Genomic DNA, 15,747 nt, shown 5'->3' with positions numbered 1-15,747 from the left:
TCCCTCCCTCCCTTCCTCCCTTCCACTTTAATCTACTACTTTGGGCCAGGCAATGAGCCAGGCTCAAATACCTCATTATTCTAAGAAAACAAATGAAATCCTTTTAAGAACGTGGTAATTATTTTTGGTAATGGGATACCAACCTCTTCTTAAACATCTGAAATGATTGGGGGGGGGGGGTCATACTTGCTGAAGCCTGCCATTCAAATGTCAAAGCTTTCTAATTTTTAGGAATAATTTTCCTCCGTGATGGCTTCTAACTTGAAAAGCCTTTAAGTGCATTATGTCACTTATTGCCACAAAAGTCCTTACTTAGTCAAAATATGCCTCCCAACTATTAGAACCCTGGTTAGCACTGCTCCCTGAGGTCATTTGAATGGCTATTTTTCCTCCTGTGCAAATAGCCAGCACATTCCTCTGAGATATCGCTCCTTCAGTTAAGCATCCTTAAGTCCTATAGCTGGTCTTCCATGAAGATATGGTTTTGAATCACTTTGCCCCTTAGTCACTCTCCTCCAGGCACATACAGTGTGTCAGGATTTTTCTTAAAATGTAGTATCCACATGTAAGTGAAAAATTCCAGATGTGTTTGATAAGTTCTAAATAGCATTGAACTGTTTCCTCCATCTTATTGTTAGCCTACTTTTTTTGAAGCTTAAAATCAAATTAAAGTTTAGGGTTGACACATCACACTTCTGAATAATACCGTACTTTAATGCAACTTTAGTTTTAACCCCTTTTCAAGTGAGTTGCACGAGAAAATAACGGTCTGTCCTCATAAGTTAAGATTTAAAAAAGACAAACAAATCATGTTTATTTAGGCATAGGACATTTCTGGAAGGACATGGAGGAAAGTGGCTCTTCACGTCCACGGAATGGCAAAGGGAAGTTCTGAAAGGGAGATTTTTAACCTTTTACATTATATCCTTTTGTGCTACAGTCATCCCTATGTATCTGCAGGGGATTGGTTCCAGGACCCCTGGTGGATTCCAAAATCCACAGATGCTCAAGTCCCTTGTATAAAATGGTCTTGTGCAAAGAGTAGAGTCTGCCTTCCGTATCCGCGGGTTTCGCATCCACGGACTGGTTGAATCTGCAGATGCGAAACCCGCAGATACAGAGGGCCGACTGTATTTCCATATTACGTTAAATATGTAATAAAATAAAAAGCATAATTATAATTTTATTCTTAACTGTATTTAGTCAATGAATAATTAAGCGCCTCTTTTCATATGAGCTACAGTTAAGCTGAAAGCTTATGTTTGTGTAGTTGGATATTTTTAACCTAAATGCAATGCTTTAGTTTATCTATATTAAATTTCATTTCGTTTTATTCAACATATTGAATCCTATCTGGAAAAGGCTTTTTGAATGGTGATTCTTTAATCTAACTTAGTACTGTACCTATCTTTCTCGGATTTATTGCATCTGCCAAATTAATAAATTATACCACTTATGGTGATAATAGTGGTAAAGCCTAATATTTTTAAGGTCCTAATATGTTCTGTGTACTGGGGTAAGCGTTTTACAGGCAGTGTCTCATTTACTCTTCATAACAGTCCTTTGAAGTTGGTGTAGGTGTAATTATTCTCATTTATGGATGATGAAGCTAAAGGTAAGAGAAGAAAATTGGCTTGCTCACACTCACATATGTAGTTAGTGGTAGAGCTGGGGTTTGAAATTAAGGTCTCTGTGACTCAGAGCAGGTATTCTTTTTTTTTTCATTGTGACAAAAAAAACACATAACATGAAATCCACCCTCTTAACAAATGCTAAAGTGTACAGTACAGTGTTGGTAACTATATGCACATTGCAGAGTGGGTGTTCTTCACCACTCCAGTATCCAAGCCGTCAGTGAAAATGATAAACAGAACAGGGTCAAGGACAGAAGCCTGTGCCAGAGATCCTCCTCCAGCATGACAACAATCTGTTGACTCACATTCTTTGAGTGTGTTATGCTGTCACTCAACTGTGTGGGATATCAAGGGCTAAGAGTGCCTAAAACTGAGCTGCCCAGTATGATAGCTCTAAAGGGCCACCAAGCCACTTGAAATATGGCTAGTCCAAATTGAGATGCATTGTAGGTATAAAATACACACTGGATTCCAAAGACTTAGTATGAAATAAAGAGCGTAAGCTATCTCATTAACAATTGTTTGTGTTGATTGCACCTTGAAAGAATAATACTTTGGATATATATGGTTAAATAAAATATATCATTAAAATTAATTTCGCTGTTTATTTTTTTCATGTGGTTACTAGAAAATTTGTAATTACATATGAGGCTTGCATTTGTGGCTCACATTATATTTCTGTTGGACAGTACTGGCCTAAAATAGGTCCTGGGATCCCCCACACCCCCAGGGGCTTACAATTCAGATATGCATATATGAAAGGGTTAAAAACAATAAAAAGCATTATTGAATAATTTAAGTAACAAAATAGAGTGCTCCAGAGTACAGGAGTTCACAAATGGGGACCATCAATAGAGAAAGGTCTTGGGAAGGGAATTGGATGTCTCTGGGCCTTTAAGGAGTTAAAGGGAATGGCTTTCTAGGACAAGGACCAACATGAGCAAAGTCTCCAACACCTTGGAGATGGGGACTGGGTCTGTGAGCAACGATAGATGACAGTCTGAACAAAACAGGTAATTAAAGCTGAGGAACCCTGCAGAGATTAGGTGGGATCATTGGCCATCAAATCCAGGCCATGGCTCTTGGACTTGCTCTTCAGCAGAGAGGAAGCATACATATTTTGAGTGCAGGAATGACGAAACCTGTGGGTTGATATTTTTTTCAAACAAAAGATCTCACATATTTATTACTGAACCAACCTACTAGTGGAAGCATAGAAACAAAGAGAAAAATCAATTTCCCAATAAAATATGTCCGACTGTCCAAATAGTGGTGACTATGTTTTCAGCATGATGTGGTAAGATGCTGATGACTTTGATACAGCATCAATAGGTGTGCCATCTCAGGGGCAATTCCTTATAGGCCCAGTTGGTTCTCCAATGTCTCCTCTTGGAGTTGTACCTGATTTTACTACCAGTTTTCATTCAAATCCACTGGGGAATGGGATGAGTCTGCTTTTGTTTCTTGGCCAGGAATCACATGGTCATGAAAATCTTGTGAGAAGTCATGGTGAGGAACAAAGTCTACCGCATACACTACAATGGCAGAGAAGGGCAGAGAGCAACATCTGTGTTTTAGAATATGAACATGGCAGAAGTATAGAATGGATGTGATGGGGAGGAGGAGGAGCTGACACATTGAAAGAGGAATGGAACAATGAAGAAACTAATGTTTTAGTCCATGCAGGAGTTAAAGCCGGCCTGGACTAAGGGCCTGGCCGTGAGGACAGAGAGGAAGGGAGGAATAAGAGAGATATTTTGTTTAAAGAAACATAATACTTGATGACTGATTGTAGATAGAGATCTGAGAATTATCCTCAGAGACCATCTATGCGTGCTTTCTTTTTTATCCCAAATAAATGAAAGTTGAGAGAACTACTCTAGCGGTCACTGGGACTGTCATGCACGATGAAAGCTGTTCAGCTGACAAGATTCAAGTTGAAACGAGCCATTCAAAAGCCCCCTTACTAATAGCCAGCGTTTCCGAGAATCCTGGTTGGAACACTATTTGCAAATCCTGTTCAGATAACAGCTTAACTGAAACTAAAAATCATGGAGTTTCCCCACTTGGCGCTGGAGTCAAAATTCACTGGACAGAATGTGGAGGAAGACAGAAAGCTCTCAGCACACAGTGGCCAGGAATCCACACAAAGAGCAAAGGGGAATTGGAATGTAAATAGAATCAGGAGCATCAGACAGAATTAATTTAGACAAAGTCACCAGTGTTCCACGCAGCAGAGTGAGAGCGAAATGTGCTTCCACTCTGCAAATTACTCAACTCTGCAAATTAACCAAACTGAATGACAAATAGTGATGTGGCCCAGCAGATAGGTTGCTTCCTTTTTTATTCTTCTGGTGGGGAAATTTGGTACTAAAGTTTAATTAACCAGGTAAATGGATTCATGCACTCACTCCAGGCAAACTTATTAACTATAAATTGAAAATAATTTTTAATGACATACCTGTCATCTACCATAGATACCCTGAGATCTACCTTTAATCGATTATTTTTTTTCACATTATTGGTTCATTCACTTATTTTTTTTAATTTACTATTTATTAAACCTCTACCATGTGCCAGCCACTGTGTTATGTGATAGGAATACAAAGTTTCTCCCGTCAAGAAGTGTAGGAGACCTGCACCTAAGCTCAGAAGTTAAATATACGTAATTAGTCCTATGACTGAAGTGGGGACAGACAAGCTCAGTTTCCTGGGGACAGTGAGGAGGCAGTGAAACTCAGGCAGGGGCGTGACATGACCGAGTTTTACAACCCATCCTCATTATTCACGGCTTCTGGATTTGTGAATTCACCTACCTGCTAAAGTTTATTTGTAATCTCAAAATCAGTACTTGGGGCCCTTTCATGGTCATTTGTGGACATGGAGAGAGGTGAAAACTTTGAGTCTCCTGGTGTACACGCTCCCAGCTGAGGTCGAAGAGAGTGACTCTCTACCTTCTTCTTTCAGCTCTCATACTGTAGACAAGCACCCTTTTCGTGGTCTATTAAGTGCCACATTCTTTGCATTTTTGTGCTTTTTCTTGGTGGTTTCATTGTTTAAAATGGCCCCCAAGCTTAGTGCTGAAGTGCTGTCCAGTGTTCCCAGGTGCAAGAAGGCTGTGATGTGCCTTATGGAGAAAATTCGTGTATTAGATGAACTTCATTCACGCATGAGCTGGGGTGCTTTCGGCTGTGAGTTCAATGGCAGTGAATCAGCAACATACATTAAATAAGGCGTCTTTACACAGAGACACACATAAAGCAAGGTTACGTACTGATCAGTTGATGAAAATGTTGCACCCAGAGTCTCTCAGGAAACTAATCCTGTGTTTCCCCTGGCAGCAATGGTTCAGTATTTGTTAATTCAGTGTTTATGGCAATTTCATAGAACATAACTACTGCGACTAACAAGAATTGAGTGTATTTCCAAAAGATCCCTTTGGTGGAGTTGTGGTCAATGGATTGGCGGGTTTGTTGCTTGCTGCCCTTGCATCCGGCTAGACTATCATAGCAGGTCATCTGGAAAGATGAAGGCCTGCCAAGGTAGGAGCAGTGAGGAGCTCTTCATTCACGCATTGAATGACTATCTCTTGAACACCTATTACACGGGGGAGATAGCAGAGTACTAGGGCAGACCAGGCCACTCATCATGGAGCGTCCTCTTAAGGGGCGGAGAGGAGGGCTCAGACTGACAGATATCAGTGACCGGTTAGATAGGAGGGAAGAGAGAGAAGAAGCCAAGAGTGAGCCCAAGTTTCTGTTTCAGGCAGCGGGGGTGAATGATGCTGATTCTCCCAAAGAAAGGAAGATAAGGAGGAGGAACAATCTTTGAGGGAGACAGTGAAGAAGTCAGTTGGATAAATATAGAGCTTTGAGATAATGGGAGAACTTCCAATCAGAAGTCCAGTGGCAGGTAATCATTTGGGCCTAGAAATCAAGAAAGTAGTCATTTTCCCCCGCCTCTCCCAAGTTGGGCTCCAGGCAAAACTATGAAGTAGAAAAAGACTTCTCAGTGCTTCCCCTATTCTTGGAACTTGCCTTTTGGGTAACCTCATCCTATCATTTATCATGAACCTTGGGCCATTTGCCTCTATCAGATGCCCACTCTTCCCACGTGCGGCCTCATAACTTGCTCCTTTGGGCCCAGCTCCCTTCTCTTCCACATCCTCAATCAACTTACATCATCCCTTTGGTTTCTGATGAGGTTCTGGTTCCCTAAGCGCAGCCATCCACCCACCAGACTGCCAACCAGGTTATAAAAGCAGTCCTGAATAGGAGCAGAAGTTCTAGACAATTGCCAGAGACCCCATTCTATTTTTCCTGCCCTGCGTGTTCTACAAGCCAATCTCCCTAGCAGGCTCACACGTTGGCTTCCCTCCCTGGTTCTCGCTCCCTTAATGCCTTTGTTTGTGCCCTCCTCATGCCCTTGCTTTTGGAGAGCCTCCTTGCCTTGGATAAGAAACTCCTGGTTCGATGTCAGTCCTGTGGAACTCACTAGCCAGGTCAGTTCCTAGGCCTGCCAGAGGAGGGTTGCAGGGACTCTGTGCCTCCAGCTGTCAGTTTATCTTGTAAAGTACTGCTCTTGGGGAGACAGGTGGCCCCAGGGAGTTGACTTTGTGAATTGTTTTTACACGCTTCTTGTCTCCTCTACCAACAGTTAAGTACCTGACGGAGAGCTTGCACTTTGCTCACCAGTGGATCATCCTCAGCATCTAGTACAGTGCACAGCACTTAGTAGGTAAGGGGAAAAGATTTGTAGAATCAATCCTAAATGGGGGAGTTTAGAACAGATAAGAAGGAAAGGTGATGTCATGACGTGTGGAGTGGTAAGACGATCCTTCCATACTTCGGTGCTTCGGTGATTAGCAGGACTTTTCTCTATCCCTTAATTGTACCTTCTAGGCCACTGCCAATTTTCATCACAAAACAGGGACTTTGATGTCTTGTTCTGTACTGTATCCCCAGGGCCAGATGAAAACCTGGCATATAGTAGGCACTCTATAATTATTTCTCGAATAAATTATCCCTCAATTTTTCCCTGTAACTCTGCCAGGCTGTATAAGAGATACAAAGAGGATTATGTGTCAGTCCCGCACTCATCAAATTTCTAACCCATAATATGAGCAATCTCTTTTAGGAGATGAGGTTTCTACAAAAATTTGTTTGAGGCCTTCTGACTCTGGCCATATATGGGGTCACAGGGACCAGCGTTGCCCTCCTACCTTAAACAACTAGAAAACCAAACAAAACCTAGGAAACGGCTGTTTTCAGATCATGGACAACAGGCAACAAGGGACTGTGGTCCCTGAGAGCGATCCGAAATAAGGTGAGCCCTACGATTGCCCTGGTTCTGGAGGCACTTTCCAGAACCCAGGCAGGTGGGGAGGGCTCCACGCTGAAGAGACTGAGATTGCAATTTGGAGAGACAGAGGCAGCTGGAGCTTGTCAGGAGGGCAGAACACTGGAGAAGAGAGAACTATGCAAAGAGGTCCAGAAATCTGCGTGGGGCTGCCCTTAAGTGTTTGCTGAACACCAGCTGTGCCTGCACGGAGTGCGACGCCAAAGAACGCCAGAGGGCAGAGACCTGGGTCAACACTCAGCTCAGTCAGTGGAAAAACCAAAGGTTCACTTCTCAGTAGTAAGACTCCACTAGCTCTAGGTAAAGGCATGTGTTGTATTTAAATTAACCAATTTTCCAAGAATTGGCTTACTTTTTAGGACCATGAAAATTCCTATATGCATTTTTCTTAATCTTTAAATATACAGCCTAATTATTTTCTACATGCTCAGAGACACCCTGACACCATCAGTTTGAGTCTTAAAGTTAGCAATTTATGCATTTTATTAGGAAAATTTATAAATTTACAGCTTAACATCAAAGGAAGATTAATTTCAATAACTTCTATTTGTGCAGCACTGCATACTTTCTTTTTAAAACATATAATATTTTTAAAAACTTAAATGTTATTTTTTTAAAGTATAAATTATAGATAACACAAAGAAGAAAATAAAGATGACCTATAATTCCACCACTCACAGATAACCCTTCTTTGTACTGTGTCCTTTTTAGAGAGCACTTTCTCATACATTATCTCCTTTGGTCATCAAAACAACCGATTAAGCAGACAGAGTGCATATTATTATCCACATTTTACTGATGAAATTAAGTGGCTTGTCTGAGAACACACAGCTTAATGGCCAAGAAGCCAGATCTGGGCTCAGATACTCTGACTGTAGAAGCTTCTAGGCTCTGGGAGCTGCAGTTCCCAGGGAATTGTTCCCCAAACAGTCTTCACTTAGCTTTTCCAGTAAGACAGAAAAGAGACTAAGAAAACAGTTCAAATACACTGTTTATTTGTGTTTGCTAGTTGCTCACTCTGCAAGGGGAAACCTTTCAGGAAAGCAAAGAGAAATGCTTTCAGAAGGAGCCATCTTGGGGCTGGACTGGTGGCGCAGCGGTTACTTTCGCGTGTTCCGCTTCGGCAGCCCGGGATTCATGGGTTCGGATCCCGGGTGCAGACACAGCACTGCTTGACAAGCCATGCTGTGGTAGGCATCCTACATATAAAGTAGAGGAAGATGGGCACGGATGTTAGCTCATAGCCAGTCTTCCTCAAGCGAAAAGAGGAGGATTGGCAGCAGTTAGCTCAGGGCTAATCTTCCTGGGGGGAAAAAAAATGGAGTCATCTTTCCCTGAGTCAAGAGAGAGGCTGGGTTCCCTTTCACTTTTGGGTAGCAGATTTTAAGAGGGAGAAGAGGGCATCCTAATTTATATGCACACACTGACCAAGTAGATTCCCAATTGGTAAGACAGCAAGGGAGCCGTGATGGAGAATTACCCTGGGATAACTTGAGGATGCAACTGAGTAAATGAGTAGGAGGAGGGACACGCCTGAAATTTAAATTGTCGTTTTGCAGATCTAAGAAGAATAAAGAATTCTCCCATTTCCCAAATCTGCTATTTTTTTTTTTAAAGCTGATTCCTCAGTAAGTCTACCCTTCTTGAAATCGTTCTTTCAGTCTTCCTTGCCCTTGAAAGCAGCATGGGGAATTCCAGGCAGCTGAGCTCCTTCCCAGACTTTGCCTGGCCCTTTAGGTGCTTAGAACCTATAACACTCTCTTGAATTGTAAGGCTGCCCTACCAGGCAGAGTGGGTTAGTAGCGGAGTAAGTCAAATTCACACAGGAAGCAAAAAGGGTTGTCTTTGGCCTCATCCTCATCCCCTTTGCCGTCCCTATTTTAAGGGAAATTTTCTGCTTAAACAAAAAACAATAAGCAAACAAACCAATGGTCAGCAGCTTTACACTAGTCTTGATGTTTACATTTAAAGAGGGACGTGGGATGGATCGCCAACATTTGGACTATGGGGATGGTCTCCAATCTGATTCAGGGTCCCCATCCTGACTCTGTTCTTCTCCTAGCAGACTCCCATCCCTAACTGGAGTTTCTGCTGAGACTAAGAGGCTCTTTGTTTCCAAAGCATTCCAAAATCATGGACTGCCCAAAATGCACATCTACTCTCCATGCCTATAGTAACTCTCTTTTCTCCAGCCTTGGTGAGCACAGTGAATTCTGTCACCTGGGCAGATTTTGCCACTGCCAAGAGATCATGTCCTAGAGATAAAGTGAGTTTGTTACAGGATATTTTTCTGCTTCAGTCTGAAGATATGGCCCATCAACCAACAAGATTAAGTCTGCATTTTCCTAAAGTTTCTGATAAATCTATTTATTCATGAACAGAGGTTAGCTAGTTATGAGTTTCCCCTTCTTCAAGTAAGAGAAGAAGAGAACCAGGGTTCCTGGTATTACAATGATGAATGGAAATATGCAAAGGAGGAAGTAACAGGATTTCATAGCAGGTAAACCTACTTGCTGAGAAATGTTGTGTATTTTCAATAAGTAATAGATTGTCCAGCATGAAGGACCATCACATTTAAAAGGAGATCCTAAAATCAGGTTGGCAGAACAAACTTGGAAGATTCACACTTTGCAATTTTAAAACTTACTACAAATCCACAGTTATCAAAACACTGTGGAACTAGCATAAGGACAGACGTATAGACCAACAAAATAGAGTTGACAGCCCAGAAATAAACCCTTACATCCATGGTCAATTGATTTTCCACAAAGGTGCCAAGACCATTCAATGAAGAAAGAACAGTCCCGTCAACAAATGGTTCTGGGAAAACTGAATATCCACATGCAAAAGAATGAAGTTGGGCATTACTTTACACTAAATACAAAAATGAACTCAAAATGGATCAAAGACTTAAATTTAAGAGCTAAAACTGTAAAACTCTTAGAAGAAAATATAGGGAAGATCTTCATGACCTTGGATTTGGCAATGTGTCATTAAGGATGGCAACAAAAGCACAGGCAACAAAATGAAAAAATAAATTGGACTTCATCAAAACTAAAAACTTTTGTGCATCAAAGGACACACTGTCAAGAGAGTTAAAGACAACCCACAGAATGGGAGAAAATATTTACAAATCATGTATCTGAGAAGGTTTAATATTCAGAATATAAAAAGAACTCCTACGTTCAACAATGAAAAGACAAACAATCCAATTTAAAAATGTGCAAAGGACTTGAGTAGACATTTCCCCAAAGAAGATACACAAAATTGAAAATTAGATATGAAAAGATGCTGGACTCCATTAGTCATTAGGGAAATGCAAATCAAAACCAGAATGAGCTACCACTTCACACTTACTCAGATGGCTATAATTTAAAAAACAGAAAATAACAAGTGTTGACCAGGATGTGGAGAAATTGTAAGCCTCATACATTGCCAATGAAAATGTAAAACGGTACAGCCTCTGTGGAAAACAGTTCCGTGGTTCCTCAAAAAGTAAAACAGGGAATTACCATGTGGCCCAGCAATTCCACTCCTAGCTATGCACCCTGAAGAATTGAAAACAGAGACTTAAACAATGCACAAATATGTCCATCAATGTTCATAGGTGCGTTATTCACAATAACCAAACATTGAAACAACCCAAGTGTCCATCAATAGATGAATAAACAATATGTAGTATATGAAATATTATTCAGTCATAAAAAGGAATGAAGTTCTGATAAATGTTATAATATAGATGAACCATAAAAATATTATGCTAAGTGAAGTAAGCCAGATACAAAAGGATAAATATTGTATGATTACTCTTAGATGACATATTTAAATCATAGAGACAGAAAGCAGGTTAGAGGTTGCCAGGGGCTCTGTGGGAGGGGAAATGGGAAGTTGTTGCTTAATCATTATAGAATTTCTGTTTGGGATGATGAAGGAATTTTAGAAATAGTGGTGATGGTTGCACAACATAATGAATGTAATTAATGTTACTAAATTGTAATTTTAAAGTGGAACATTTACCACAATAAAAAACACACAGATAAACCAAATCTGGCAAGTTTGGCTGCTGTGGTTATTGCACTTAGATAGGTAGATTGGCTTTGCCACTGGGTCAAAAGAGATTGTAGTCAATTATTGGTCTCTGATGATCCTCAGGAGTTGAGTCTCAAGTACAAACATGTAGAAAGGCTTATGATGACTAGAAAGGCCCGGAAGGAAAGATAGTGGGAGGCTCATATGAAAGGCCCATTCATGTTTAGAGTCCCTGGGAAGACATTCTGTTACCAAGGACCTGGTTAAGTCATATAGAGGCATGGCGGTTTCAAAGAAGCTGGCAGTCATTGCCCGCAGCAGTCACTGAGACCCAGGAATCCTCTCAATTGTCTCTTATTGCTGGCCAGGGAAAATTTTGAAGGCCCTCAGTATGTCAGAAATGGGGATTTACCTCCTTGGGATAAAGCGTGTCCTAGGAAGGGAACTTTACTCTGACGAAATTGTGACTTCTCTGTGGAAACCTATGTGCTTTCTGAGCCAAAACACTGAGATAGATGGAGTCAGCCTTAGAGCTCACCTCATCTTTAGAACACAGCAAAAGGTCATCACACATTGGATAAGACTAGAGTCATAGGAAAATGGAAGGTCCTTAATGCTCTGGTTGAAGACTTGTGAAAAGTAGGAGGGAGAATGGTCCAGGCATATTGCTAATTTTCCAGGAGAATGTAAACAAGTGTTGACTATTTTGATCTAAAGGGACATGGAGGAAAGCAGAATGCAAATCTACAGTGTTAAATCTGCAGCCTCGGGAGGCACCAGTGTGAACTTAGATTTGAGTTTGGTACTATAGGGAAACAAGGAATGACTGTTCCATTTATGGTCCTGAAGTCCTGCACGCATCTATGTCTTTGTCCACTGGACTTTGAACAGGCGGGATAGGAGTCTACATGGACTGGTACAGCCATGAATGATGAAGGTTTTCTCTGTTAGACTTTCAATGCCTGGTTTGAGTCCTTCTTTAGTTTCTGGTTTAACAGAATATTGTGGAGTTTGGATGGAGATCTGGATGAATCAGTGTGAACCTTAATTGTTCTAGCTCTCAAATCCTGCCTGTATCTAAAGATTTTTTACATGATTTTTTAAAAACAGCTTTGTTGAAGCGTAGATTATATATTATAAAATCCATCTATCTTAAGTGTACAATTTGATAGTTTTTAGTAAATTTTCAGTTGTGCAACCATCAATACAGTCCAATTTTAGAACATTCCATCACTGCAAAAAGTACCCTCTTGTCCATTTGCAGTTAATTCCTATTCCTACTCTCAACCCTAGGTGACCACTAATTTACTGTCTGTCTCTGTGCATTTGCCTATTTTGGGCATTGTATAAATGGAATCATACAATACATGATCTTTGGTGTCTGACTTCTTTCACTTAGCATAATGTTTTCGAGGTTTATTTCATAAGGTTTTGATGAGTGACCTAGGATAAAGTTTCTCCAAAGGACACTGATCTAAGAAGAAATCTTCTGAACTTCTCAGTCCTCGGGCCAGCTTGAGGAGTGAATGAACGGACTTGTTGAAACTAGGGGCCAACTTGCTTTAACTGTATTCAATTAGTTGTCTCTTTGCAAAAGTGACATTACTAAAACACATCCTATAGGTAACACCTCTGACGTCTGGGTCACCATGATAACGGTGGGGTGCTTAAGTTTTTCAGGAACTGAGAGTTGACTCCCTGTCTAGTTCAAGCTCGTTAAGACCACCAACTCATCAACTGGGTCTGCTTGGATGACCTATAGGTGACCCTTGACATCAAGGAGCTGAAAACTCCACCCTTAGCTCATGGTAACGCCACAATTTTGTGAATATGCATCTTATGAAGAGCCATGAAGCTTGACTTTGTTGGGCAGATCATCAATTACCTCACTTCTCCTCACCTCCAATCATCTATCTCCACTCTTCAGACCACCCTGCCCCTTTATCCTACAAATATTCCTAAGCCCCATTTTTCATGGGGGCAGATTTGGGATTGGTTCTCCTGTCTCCTCACTTGACTGCCTTATGATTAAACCCTTTCTCTTTGCAAACGTGTCATCTCGGTGATTGGCATAATCATGTGGCGGGGAAAATGAACCTGGTTTGGTAACATTATCACGACCTGGCCTGTCCTCCTCTCTGTGAACTTTGCTCATTTGGACATGCAACAAATATGAAAGACAGAAACAAATAGCAGCATTTTTACTGATTGTTGACACAAAACAACCAATAGCCGTTCTATAGATAAGAGAAATAAGGTGAGTTTTACTTAAGCAGAGTGAGGATTATAGTCCGGGAAGGCCTTTGCAGAAAGGAAGAAAGTGTTCTGGAGAAGCATGGTTTTCAGTACAGTCTTATGTCTTTTTAGAACAAAGAACATGCATTAAACAGGCCCAGGAAACATTTTCATCAAAGTTTCAAAGAGGTATTCAGTTGTAAATTAGCAAGTCGACATGACCCTGATTTCAGGAAAGGGACTAGTACCCTGTTACCCATAGGGCATTAGCAATAGGATGTAGGAGGGGATGTGCGCATTCTCATCTTGAGTGCATTCTTTACTTTAATGGTTAAAGCAGATGTTCAATGTATATTTGATAGGCCACAAGTCAGGCTTCTTTAGTTCAAGCTGAATCAGTTTCGAACCCAAATAGTTACCTCATATATACCTCAATATGAGAAAATTTCTGGTTATGATAAGACAGATTTCTGCCAAGGTTAACGTTTTTCCAAATCTGATCAGAAAGTGAAAAGACTTCTAAAAAGGATTGTTTACCTTTAGGAAACAAAATAAACTCAGCGTTTATGGAGCTCAACAAAAAGAAATTAGAGTCAACATTACCCTGACACATATTAAATGCTAAATAAATGTTGGCTATTATCATTCATTCATTCAACATATATTGAATGCCTATAATATATAAGGCTCAGTGCTAGAAATTAGTGATACAAAGCATAAACCTAGGTCTGGTAAGAAAGGAGAGATAAGTAAACAAATGAATACAATTGAGTGTGATTGGTGCTATGATAGGAGGAAGCTACTAGAATGAAGAGGAGAGGTATAAGACCAATCCAGACCACAGAATGTTTCCTGGAAGGGTGAGAACTAAGCTGGATCTTGAAGATGGAGACAGTGCGAAGGAGGAGGCATGTGGTCAGGTCATGGGAGTATCTTGCTTCTGTAAGGGTACAATGAGCAGAGAAAGCCTGGCTCATTCTGGAAACTTCAGAGAGCTCAATGTGGTGGAGATGAAGAAGTTTGGGTGAGTAGGCCGAGAGATGAGATCACATGGGTAATGCGGCTGGCCTTGTGTGCCACGCCAGGGAAACTGAGGACCATTGAAATATTGTAATCAGAGCAATAAGATGATCAGATCTGTGAGTACTACATTTCAGGCACTGTACTAAGCACGTTCCATATGTTATCTCACTTAAGTTTCTTAATAACCCCGTGAAGTTAGAAATTTTTCCTATTTTACAGATGAATAAACCAAGGCTTGTGGAGATTAAATACCTTGCCCAAAGTCATACAGTTATTAAGAGGCAGAACTAGATTTGGAATCCAGATCTTCCAAAGCTCAAACCATGATACTGGTTATCTCTTAGCTGTGCCACTGCCCTGCACCAGTCAGTTTTCCAGTACTCCACGGGAGAACACTTGAGGGCAGAGGCTAGGACAGCGGCAATGAGGAAAGAGAGACTGGAGTGTATTCAAGGGTCTTAAGGAAGCAGAATCTGCAGGAATTGGTAAATTGAGTGGGAGAGCAGCTAGCTTGATGATGGTGCCATTTGACCAAACAGAGACTACATAACAGGAGGAGGAGGAGGAGGAGCAGGTTTTGGAGTAAGATAATGGTTTCTATTTGGGTCACAATGAGTTCAAGTTACCTGTGGGAAAATTAAGTGGAAAAGTGTGTATGCAGAAGTCTCTGGGGTCTAAGCTCAGGAGAGAGATACCAGCTGGAGAATCAGATGTGGGAGACGTAAGCTTGGATGTGGGAGGTGGAGCCAGGTGGGGTGTGTAGGGTGAGAAGAAAAGGCTGATGACAAACATGGGCTGTCATCAAGGCAGAAGTATTTTTGGATTATTGATTTTCTTGACAATGGTCTAAGGAATTGATCTTCCATTAGCCTGCGCAGAGGTGAGTCACATGTTTTTTCTTCAATAAGATTAGGAATTTCTTACTTCACAGAGTGAGTCACACAAGAAATTCTTATAGCGTAATGAATAAGCATAATGCTACCTTATGTGACCCTAACCTAAAGCCCTTGCTTGTAAGGTCTTATAAACCTAAAGAGAACATTCTCAACAAGAAAGAAAAAAAATGAACAGCCCCTGACATGGGAGAATGTGCTGCTCAAAGACAGACATTCAGTTCAGACCACAAGGGGCAACTTCTGAGCCTAGAAGCCCATTATATGGTCTTCTGCAAGATTCTGTTAGCAGAAGTCTTAAGTGCTTAAGAGATCTATTTATCCTTTATTTATCACTTTTGTGCATTAATTTATGAAGTCCTATGAGGTCATTAAGTAAGCATCAGATGAGAAAATGCATCTCATGGTTTTCCATAGACAGAGTTTCCCATAATACAGTACGTAAGATAGCAAGTTCCTGTTGAACAGGCCGGAGTCCTCAAGTGGCATATGCAGAGGTGGACAACTGGGTTTTTTTCAGCACTCTAGGAGGTTCTTTACATCACAAGGGGCTAAAGTCAAAAGAAGAGTACAAT

Source organism: Equus caballus, chromosome 1, assembly GCF_041296265.1.
Source record: "Equus caballus isolate H_3958 breed thoroughbred chromosome 1, TB-T2T, whole genome shotgun sequence".
NCBI lineage: Eukaryota > Metazoa > Chordata > Mammalia > Perissodactyla > Equidae > Equus > Equus caballus.
The sequence above is the reverse complement of the archived record's forward strand: the minus strand, read 5'-3'. Positions refer to the sequence as shown.